Genomic DNA, 11,457 nt, shown 5'->3' with positions numbered 1-11,457 from the left:
GCCCTCAGATACTAATTCTATCAGACCAGGGACCCAGCCTTATGACCTCATCAAACATTACTTCCTTAGAGGGTCTGTCTCCAAATAACCCACTGGGGGGTTAGGGCTTCCACGTTTGAATTTGGGGGGACACACACTTTCAGTCCATAATACTTCTACTCATGTCTCCCAAGAGAAGGGGTACATCGTACCATAGGGTCCCAAGGGAAGTACTGGGATCTGTCAGGAGGCAGATTAAGTAAGGGGGAACATGGACGAGAGCCTTTTGTGGTGTCCAGGGGAAGGACCAGGTGAGGCAGGGCGAGCAGGGCTAGGACTGGCTAGTTTGAGTCAGTTCAGTGGTCTCTGGGGCATGGGTCCTCTCCCTAGTTGTCTCGTACCTGGCCTGGGGTGATTAGGGCCAGTGGACGGAGAACAGCGGACAGTGGAGCGGGAGAGGGCATGTATAGCCTCTGCAGTGATCAGTTTGCACACGAAAGACATGTCATTTGCCATCTCTGGGACGGGGCTAAGCCCAGGAGGGGCAGACTCTCCAGGGTCACGAGGCCCCATATAGCACAGCATCAAATACAGAAACTAGAAAATGTGGTTATGACACGTGTCAAAGTGTGCCCCACTTTTTAATGTTCTTATTCAAGATAAAGAACAAAGCCTCCATATTGATGTCTTATAAAATATACAATCTTAGCTTTAAAATGCCTATATTGGAAACATACTTTCTCATCACTTAATACCCCACGTATATCCCCAATTTGTTTTATTTTAATGTGCTGATGTATTAGTTACTCATTGCTGCATAACAAGTTACTCTGAAACTAGTGATTGAAGCAACAAACCCTGATTATTTCGTGGTACATGTGGTCAGGAATTTGGGTGCCACTTAGCTGGGTGGTTCTGGGTCAAGTGCTCTCACGGAGAAGGAGTCAACGTGTCAGCCAGGGTCTCAGTCTTCTTGAGGCTGAATGGGGAGGAATCTGCTTCCAAGATCATGCATGTGTCCATGGGCGAGTCTGAGTCCCTTGTCACGTGGGCCTCTCCAGGAAGCTGCCGCTGCCGCTGGCTTCCTGCTGTTCAGTTAACCAGAGGGAGAGCAAGAGAAAACACCCAAGAAGCCAGTCTTTTTATAACCTAATCTCACAAGTGACATCCCGTAATTTCTGTCATGTGTTGTCATTAGAAATGAGTCATGAAGGGCGCCTGGGTAGCTCAATCGGTTAAGTGTCACTTTCGGCTCAGGTCATGATCCCAGGATCCTGAGATCAAGCCCTGTATCGGGCTCTCTGCTCAGCGGAGAGCCTGCTTCTCCCTCTCCCTCTGTCTGCCTCTCTGCCTACTTGTGATCTCTCTCTCTGTCAGATAAATTTTTAAAAAATTTTAAAGAAACTAAAAGAAGTGAGTTGTGATAGTGGGTCCAGCTCAACCCCAGGGGGAGAGATTTCACCAAGGGCACGAATACCAAAAGCAAGATTACTGAGAGTCACTCCCAAGCCTGCACACCACAAAAGATAACTATGCTTCGATACAACCGCTTTTCTTGGCAAGCCTTTGTATTTTAGTTTTTGAATTTTTTTTTTAATTTAAATACATTATTCTACAACGAGGTCCAAGGGCTTCTCTAGCTATACATAGTACAAGTAAGTTAAGAGTCCGGGTTCTAGTGCCAGACAGACTGGTTTCAAACCCCCCTCAGGTTCCAGCAATAAAACGGAGATGCTCACAGCCCATCTCCCAGACCTGCTGTAGGGATTCAATAAGATGGTGGGTATAAAACCTTAAATTCTGCCTGATTGTATTAAGCACCCAGTAAAGGGAAGCTTTTGTCCATGGATAAAAGAATGTGCCTGAATTTCACACATACGCATGCTTTTCTGCTTCACAAAGCTACAGAAGCCCAGAGATCATGTTTATTAATGGCTGGTTCCAGTCTTTCCCCCGTGTATACCTCCCATATCTTGAGGAATATATGTGATGAAGCCCAGTGTCTCTACCTGCTCCCTCCCCAAAAAGCCCCACAGAAAATACTAAGCATTACTGCAGCCGAAGTATTAACACAAATGACATCAGCACAAGAGCAGATGCTGGCCAAGATCACCCACAGGGAGGGGACATAAAACTCAAGAAATCTCGGGTGACTGACAGAACCTCGGCCCTGGCAACACCGGCCATGAAGGACGCGCGCACACAAGGAGGATCAACCCCTTTTCAGCTTCAAACCGGGTGTCCCTTCCTGCCCATCCAGTTCAAAAAGGAGGAGACAGGGAAGGAACGGGGCAACCCTGTTATGGTTTTGTGATTCTTTTATGATTTTAACAGAGGGGATGCCTTGTTTAGGAATCCGGTAACAGTTCAGAAACAACGTGGAAAACTGAGAGTCGGGAATCGATGGATGCCTACACCGGCTTGTCGCTGTGCATCTGGAAATCAGGAAGATGGGATTCCAAGAGCCAGGCCCGCTTCCTGACCGGGAGCCCAGACAGAGGTAGGAACTGCCCGTTCACTGCACGAGACAAACCCTCTGCTCCCGCTGGCGCGCCTCACCTGGCGTGGCCATGACTCACAGCACACACGACAGAACACGGTGACAGAGAGGGGCAGCACCCGTCACCATGAGGAAGCAAGCACGTTCACATATTAGTCTTGATTTCCCAGCAACCACGTGGGGAAACTGAAACCCCTGGTTCCCCGCCACCCCCCACCCTCTCAGGCAAGCTCACTCCCACGTCCCAGGCACAGTTTTTCAAAACCTGCTGTACCAGAGAATTGAATATGAAATACCTTGATTAGCACCAAAATTAAAATTAAGACCTACCGGCAAAGGGTGCATGAGCTCTCTTTATGCTCTTTCTTACAACTGCCTGTGAACCTACAGTTTTCTCAAAATAAAAAGTGCAATTTTAAACATCGAGCTACTCAAAATGTGCTACAACAGGAAGACAGGAAGAAAGAAAGAGCAACGCCTACTCACTCCTCCAAAAATTAAAAAAAAAAAAAAAAAAAAGCCCCATTGTGAAAATCAACTTTTTGGTTTTTTATTAGATGAACTTCCTCAATCAAGCGATTCCCATAGAGTTTCCATTCTGTGCGCAGTGGAAGGTGCTGCAAGAGAAAAATGACACTTGTTCCTTTTTGCTCCTTTCCCCTCACCAAATGGACCATTTCTTAATAGCAACTGACGGAATATTCCGGTAGCATAACAAGAACGGGTAAGACACATTTGCTTCAAAGGAGAACAGAGAAAGGGGAGGGAAGAGACACCTTCCACCACAGATGCTTCTGGACTTTTGAATTGATATTGTGTGTCCATGTTGCCTGGTCCAAAACACGATTCCCCGAATTCTACATGACCCTGAAGGTCTACGCGAACACACACGGACACAGCCTTCTCTGTGAGCTTGTCTCATCCTACCAGCTGCAATGCACCCTTTCCTCCTGTGTGTTCCTTCACTGCCCGCTGAGAAAAATGACAGCTTTAAAAAAAATACCCATGCTCAGGCCCTTCCAGACTGACTGAATGAGACTCTCAGAGAGGAGATCAATAGAGATGTTTAAAAAAAAATTCCCCAGAAGTGTTAAATATGTACTCAGGACTGAGAACTGCCCTGGCATTTTATGGAGCCCAGATTCCAGCACTCACCCTGTAAGCAAACACTGAATCAGTGATTACAAAAATGGAATAAATAAAGAAAGAAAAAACCCTTTCACATTGAGCTCATTTTGTCTGCACAGCCGCCCTGTGAACTGGGCATGGGCTGGCACCGCCCAGAAGAGGATAAGAGAGGGTTGAAGTGTGAGAAGTCACAGAGGGTCCCTTTGGGCTTCTGGGTTCTAGACTTTGTTTGACCTGCTCCCCTGAGATTGAAACTGAAGTCTGTGCTCCCAGCCATGTTCTAGCACACTAGGAGGTGTTCAACAGCGAGTTAGCAGCAGGGCAACAACCCAGGGCTCCCGCAGGGCGGCAGGAAGTGTCTCAGAGCTACACCGGGGGGCTCATCCTCCAGACAGGGTTCCGAAGTGGGAACTATCAGCCATTAGCTGGTCAGGTTGCTTTGAGGTTCCATATGAATTTTACCATAGATTTTCCTCCTTCTGCCAAAAAAAAAAAAAAATCCATTGGTATTTATATAGGGATTGCATTGAATCTCTACATTGCTTTGGGTAGTATTACCATTTTAACAATACTAAGTCTTCTGATCCACGAAAGTGGATGTCTTTCCATTTATTTGTGTCTTTTAAAATTTCTTTAGCAATGTTTCGCAGTTCTCAGCATACAAGTTAAGGTTAAGTTTTTTCCTAATTATTTTATTACTTCTGATGCTATTGTAAATGGTATCATTTTCCAAGGGTCTTTTCAGGATATTCACATTAGTGTATAGAACACCGACCGATTCTGCATGTTAAGTTTGTATCCTGCAACTTTGATGAGTTGGTTTCTCAGGTCTAACAGCTTTTTGGTGGTGCCTTTATGGTTTTCTACATATACGATCATGTCATCTTGAATAGTGTTAACTTTACTTCTTTGCAATTTGAATGCCTTTTCTTTCTTTTTCTTGCCTAATTACTCTGACATCTAGTACTAGATGTCATAGTTGAATTGAATTCAACTATACAACATTGAATAGAAGTGGTGAGAATGAGCATCCTTGCCTTGTTCCTGACCTTAAAAAGAAAGCTTTCAGCTTTTCACCATTGACTATGACATTAGCTGTGGGCTTTTCACATACAGTCTTTATTATGTTGAGGTAATTTCTTTCTAATCTTAATTTGTTGAGTAAATGAAAGATATTGAATTTTGTCAAATATTTTTCTACATCAGCTGAGGCAAACATTGTGGGTTTTTTCCTTCATTCTGCTAATATGGTATATACCTTGACTAATTTTCGAATGTTAAACCATCCTTGCATTCCAGAGATAAATCCCACTTTGTCTTGGTGTTTAATCTGTTTAATGTGTTCTTGAATTCAGTTCGCTGGTATTTTGAAGATTTTTACATCAATATTCATCAGGGATATTGATCTGTACTTTTCTCTTATTGTTGTCTGATTTTAATCTCAGGATAATGCTGATTCATTAAACAAATTTGGACATGTTCCCTTTTCTTTAACTTTTGAGATTTCAAAAAAGGTTGGTGTTAATCCTTCTTTAAATATTTGGTAGAATTCTCCAGTGAACCCATCTAGTCCTGAGTTTTTCTCTGTTGGAAGGTTTTGATTACTGATTCTATCCCCTTACTAATTATAGGTCTATTCATACTTTTTAACTCTTCATGACTCAGTTTTGGTAGGTTGTTATGTTGATAGAAATTTATCCATTTCTTTTAGGTTATCAAATTTGTTAGTATATAGTTGTTGATAGTAACCTTAGTCTCTCTTTTAAGATTTTGTTTATTTGAGAGAGAGAGAGAGAGAGAGAGAGCATGAGACGGGGGAGGAGCAGGTAGAGGGAGAAAGACTCCCTGCTGAGCAGGGAGCTCCATTCGGGACTCAATCCTTGGACTCCAGGATCATGACCTAAGCCAAAGGCAGTCGCTTAACCAACTGAGCCACCCAGGTGCCTAGTAATCTTAGTCTCTTATGATCCTTTGTATTTCTGTGGTATCAACTCTAATATCTCCTTTTTCGTTCTGATTTTTGTTGGTTGGGTCTTCTTTCTTTTTTTTCTTAGTCTAGTTAAGGGTTTATCAATTTCATTGATCTTTAAAAAAAATTCCTAATTTTGCTAGTTCTTTTCCTATTGCTTTTCTACTCTCCATTTTATTTATTCTGCTCTAATCTTTATTATTCCTTCCTTCTGGTAACTTTTGTTTAGTTTGTTCCTTTTCTAGTTCCTTGAAGTGTAAAATTATGTTGTCTATTTGAAATCTTTCTTTCTTTCTTTCTTTTTTATAACTTTATTTATTTGACACACAAAGATCACAAGTAGGCACAGAGGCAGGCAGAGAGAGGAGGAAGCGGCCTCCCCGCTAAGCAGAGAACCCAATGCGGGGCTCGATCCCAGGACCCTGGGATCATGACCTAAGCCGAAGGCAGAAGCTTTAACCCACTGAGCCACCCAGGAATCCCATCTTTATATATAGGCATTTTTCATTATAAAACTTACCTCTTGTGTTTTGCTGCATCCCACAAGTTTCAGTAAGTTGTGTTTTTGTTTTCATTTCTCTTAAAATATTTTCTAATTTCTCTTGTGATTTATTCTTTGACCCATTAGTTCAAGAGCTAACAGCCTAATTTGAGGTTGGAGGGACGTTTCTATCCAAATGATTGGAAGACCAGGTGCAAACAGGGCAGCGCTCTTCTCTTGCACAGCATGGACTCGGAAGATGCAGGCTGTGAAATGCCCAATTTAGAGAAGGGTCATCAGAACCAGCTGTGGAAACCATGTTGCTTATGGAGCTTCTTGATCAATGTCTCCATGTAAGGCTTTGTGTTTATCTGTGGTTCTGTCCAGATAGAGCTTTGGTTTGTAGAGCCCTGACTTTCCCCAGTGCACAACACAGATGTGTCTGTAGCTAATCTTGTCCCCAAGTTCAGGGAGAACTAGCCACAGATAAAGAGATAGTCCATTTAGTCTCCTCATTACTTCCTCTACCTACCCCTTCCTTGGAAACGGCTGCTCCCCTTTCTTCTTTCTACTCCCTTTCCTCATTCAAAGGGGGAGAAAGAGAGGAAATAATATACCATGTACTTCATATGAATTGTCTTATTGAAGCCTCACTCAGTATTACTGTCCCCACTTTATAGTTGAGAGAACTGGGGCTCAGTTAAGGAACTTGCTCAATCACTGTTAACTAAATATACAGTAAGAGGAAGAGATTGGACCTCAGAATAGGTGCTTCTGGATCCAACACCCAGACTCTGACCATTGCATCTCACCTTTCCCATTCATTCAACAAATACCTACCAGGTACTTGCCCTGTGCTAGGAGCTCTGGCGCTACAAAGGAAAGCAAGACATGGCTCCTGGTCTCCCAGGAAACCACTGCTAGTGGAGAGGACCAATACCAAACCTGTAAATAACAAAGATTTTTTTTTAAAGGTTAAAGTGGTATAAATACTATGGGAGCACAGAGAAACAGGGATCCTAGGGTATAAGTAGAGAGAAATCTCACATTTAGGGCAGGATTTCACTAAGAAAAAAAAAAAAGGAGGAAGAAGGACATTTGGGAGTTTTGAAAAATAAATGCCAGATAGCAATATTGTAGGTTCTGCAGGCTACATGATCTCTGTTACACCCACTCGACCCTGCCACTGTAGCACTAAAGCAAATGCAGACAAACATAAACGAATGAGCATGGCTGTATTCTGATAAAACTTAATTTACAAGAACAAGAAGGCAAATGGATTTTGCCTGGAGGCCCTCAATTGCAGACCTTTGGAAAACCAAAAGTAATTAAGGCAGGGAAGTAATCAGATTCCCATTCTCAAAAGACCACTCTGGACAATGTAGTGGAAAAACTGTGTCTTCCCTATCTTTTTCCTTGGAGTAGCTCAGATAAATGTGCACCACGGTGGCCATAGGCTTTGAATTTTGTAAGATAAGGAGCCTAACGGGTCTGGGAACTCTCACACGACTCTCTTAATCCTCCATTCTGTTCAGCGCCCAGTTCCATTTCCTCCGATGTATTTTTATCTGCCTCTCCTTTTGGGTGTAGATTTGTCAGATTTAACAAATAAAAATATAGGATATCCAGTTAAATTTGAATTTCAGATAAACAATAAAATGTTTTTTTGATATAAGTATGTCTCATACAATATTTGGCACATACTTATGTTAAAAACTTATTCATTATTGATCTGAAATTCAAATTTAACTAGGCTTCCAGTATCTTATCTGGCAATGCTACGGGGGGGGGGGGGGCACCTTTATTACCCAAAACTGACTCCAACTCTTCATGGATGCTGAGGTGGAAGACACAACCAAATCAAAGAATAGGAAAATGAAGGGTTTTATTTGCAACAAGTAAAGGAGAACACTGGGGATATTTTCCAAAGCAGAATCTTCCTAAACAACAAAATTGGGAACATTTTAAGCTAAGAGTGCATACATATTCGTGGAAGGACCTGAGCAATGGGTACTACAACAAGGGAATGGGGCAGAAGTCATCTTAAGGTGACAGAGTCCAAGTTGAAGTCATGAGGACTTGGAAGGGTCATCATTATCAGTTCTCAGGTTTCAGTTGGTTGAGTATCTGAGGGTTCAAACTGGTTTAGACCCACTACAAAGATTACCTAAGTGTGTGTGTCAGGTCGACCTTAACTTTGGACCAATACTGCGAACTTTACTACTTAATTTTTTTTGTCCCTGATATGATTAGGTTATCTCCTATTTGTTCACAAGATGGCTGGGGCCCTAAATGATTCTCTTATGTCAAGAAAGCTAAGTTTGTCTTTCTTTTTCTGGGAACCCCTAATTCTTTCTGCTTACACCTTCAGGCTAAGTTACTCAGAATTCTAACACAGGAGATGGGGATCAGGGCATCCCGATGTCCAGACTGGATTGTGAGTGATGGGCATGTGCTTGGCAGCTCCCTCTACGTAGGGCCATAGAGTGAGGCCTAATAGAGTGAGTATCAAGGTAGATTCCAGCCAAGTCCAGAGCTTGAGAGGAGGGGGTGCCATTGAGATATTGCTCTGGGGCCTGCAGAATAAAGGCTGGGCCAGGAAGTGAATCAACCGTAAGGTGACACCTTTTATGACCGCTTGCATTTGAATAGAAGGTTAACTATCAGCAGCATTAACATCCTCTAATCAGAATTCTTCCACACCTTCCCCTGACTCACACTAGGTCTTTACAATGGCCTGTGAAAGGCTTACGTGAGCTGAACCCACTTATCTTCTGCTTCCGTCACTGCACAAACAACCCTGACCTCTTTGCTCTTCCTTGCAAGGGTCAAGCATGTCCCTGTCTCATGCTTCGGTGCAGTCTCTCTGCCCAGAAGGTTCTTCCTGGGTTTCCAGACAGCTCACTGCAAAACTCCTTCCGATGTCTGCTCCAGTGCCGCTGCCCTGACTATTCTGTCAGAAACTGCGAAGAGCCCCCACCATGCTTCCCGTTTCCCCTCCCTGTGCTGTTGTTCTGGGCCATCAGCCTCACAAGGACCGGGATTTGGGGGGGGGGGGTGTTCCCTTCCTCTGCCTCCCCAGCTCCTGCAGTGGTGTGTGGCACAGACCCCGCGCTGTAGCTGTTCACTCAGCACGTTGGCCAGTGAGCCACACCCCAACGTCTGCGGCCTCATTCGATGCCCATCACCATCGTGGGGACTCTGATTTCTGCATTGTCGGACACACAATTCGTCTCTTAAGTACGTGTAATATGCAAACACTCTGAACGAGGGAACAAAACAAACTTGTTCCCTTATTGTTTTGTTTTCATAGAAATGAATTTCCCCTGTGTCCGTGTGAACTTCTGCAGGTGGGTCTGACCAGGGGCTTCCTGTCCCCTCTCCCTGCAAGTCGGCGCCGGGAGGGAAGGTTTGTAGGCAGAAGCGGTTCTACAAGATCGGCATCAAGTCAACGGCACAGTCTCCGCACACAGCGTAGGGGTGGCCGTCCCTCGCTCCAGGCAACCCCAGCAGAACCCCCGGGGCCGGGTCCCCTCCCCGGGCCGGTTCTCATTCGCTCCACACCGCGTGTTTCCGCAGACGCGCGTCCCGGAGCTGCACCTCTCGGCCGCGGACACCCGGACAGCGGGTGCAGGGGGGGACAGCGGGTGCAGGGGGTCCGGGTGGGGACCAGCCGCTGCACCGCAGCCCCCGAACCACCTGTGCAGGAGGCGACGCCTCGCGTCTGGCTGCAGCCCACAGCGGCAGGACAGGGGCCCGAACCCTTCGATTTCAGAGGAAATCGCCCTTCCCTCCCCCACCGCACCCCCATCGCAGGCTGGGCGCGCTCCTGGGTTTTATTCTGCCAAAGCAGCCGGTTGGTTGAGGCTTAGCATTTGGGAGGGTTTGGGGTTTTCTGTCTCCTGCACTGGTCAGCGGGGAAGGGACCGGCTCCCCGGGAGCGCTCGGGCACGTGCCGGACGGAGCCTGGCGCAGGAAGAGGAGGTAAAAACGCTCCGAGGACCGGGCCGCCGACCACCCTCCGGCCTCCAGCAGCTGCGGGGAGACCTAGACCTAGACCTCTGACCCCGACACCCGACACCCGAGGGGCCTTGACTGCAGCTTCTCTAGCTCCGGGACACTGGAAACGTTCCCTGCGCGGCTTGCGCTTTAAAAGGCGCATAATTGGGGCGCTGGATGGCTCAGTGGGTGAACCCTCTGCTTTCGGCTCAGGTCGTGATCTCAGGGTCTTGGGATCGAGCCCCGCATCGGGCTCTCTGCTCAGCGGGGAACCTGCTTCCCCCTCTGTCTCTGCCTGTCTCTCTGCCTGCTTGTGATCTCTGTCTGTCAAATAAATAAATAAAATCTAAAAAAAAAAAAAATTAAAAATTAAAAAAAAATTAAAAGGATCATAATGCATGAGACTGTCCGCCTCGGGGCATCCTAAGGAGCCGCTGCGAGTCCAGGCCGGACCTGGTGGACGCTCACACCCGCCGGAAGGAGTTACGGGCCCGCGTGTTCGCGCTGGTGTCGCAGAGCTGTGCGGGGACCAGAGCGCGGACCCCTCCTCATTTCCGCTGCTGACAGCGCTCAGCTCCTCGCTTCCTTTGGGGAAAGTTCCTACTCGCGGCCTCCAGGTAGGGTTTTCTCTTTCTTCCGCCTTCTCTGGCTCCATCCTTCCCGGCGGCTCCTGTTCCTCTGCGCGGCCTTTCGGGAAGGTCTGCAGGGGCCCAGCTCCGCACTCCCAGAGGGAGCCAAGCACGCGCCGGTCTGCGCCCTCGGGGTTGTTGAAGGAAAACCACAGGCCCAAGGTAGAGTCGCCAGACTGAGGCTAAATACTCGAACTACAGGTTCCAAGCCCCCCCGAAATGTCATTTTACCTGCTCAGTGAGGCATCTTCTCAATGAGGCAATCCGTGGGACGTGCCCTCTGGATCCCACAGAGGAAGATGAGGTCACCCATGTGATAAAACTCCTGTTTCTTCCGCCCTTCCCTTCCAGTGGCCCTAACAAAACAGCTGAGGGAGACCACCCTTGAAATAATTCTGTCTTTTGTCTTCCTAATAACGTCGTTGCCCCAGGAAGTTAATAAAACTTTCCTTTTTTTTACAACTCCTCGGAGCATCTCTCTACTTAGGAGGTGTGGTATTGACTGATTCCTGAATTTGTTAATAAAGGCAATTTGATTTTCAAATTTCCTCAGCCTCATTGTGGTTTTCAGCAGGGTCCCCCAGGGGTAGAGAGACAGGTGAGGACCCAGTCACCGCAGCAATCGGATTTGCAGTGACAGCTCGTGCAGGGGACCCTGGGCCAAGCCTGGGGGGACAGGAAAGGTCACGAAGCAAATCCGTAGGAGCAGTCTATTCAGAAAACGTTTAGAGTCGTTTTCAGTAGATTTTGACTGAGCTGTCTTCTTACTGTT

General features: G+C 46.2%; 1 long non-coding RNA gene across 1 annotated transcript; it reads left to right on the top strand.

Moving 5' to 3' along the window:
- Positions 1–2,047: 2,047 nt before the first annotated feature.
- LOC116585296 lies at positions 2,048–3,219 on the top strand. The gene is made up of 2 exons (XR_004283551.1): positions 2,048–2,479; positions 3,037–3,219. It is a non-coding gene; the product is annotated as an uncharacterized LOC116585296 (long non-coding RNA).
- Positions 3,220–11,457: the final 8,238 nt, after the last annotated feature.

This window comes from Mustela erminea, chromosome 2 (genome assembly GCF_009829155.1).
Source record: "Mustela erminea isolate mMusErm1 chromosome 2, mMusErm1.Pri, whole genome shotgun sequence".
In the NCBI taxonomy this organism is placed as follows: Eukaryota; Metazoa; Chordata; class Mammalia; order Carnivora; family Mustelidae; genus Mustela; species Mustela erminea.
This window is presented reverse-complemented; position numbering and strand designations above follow the sequence as displayed.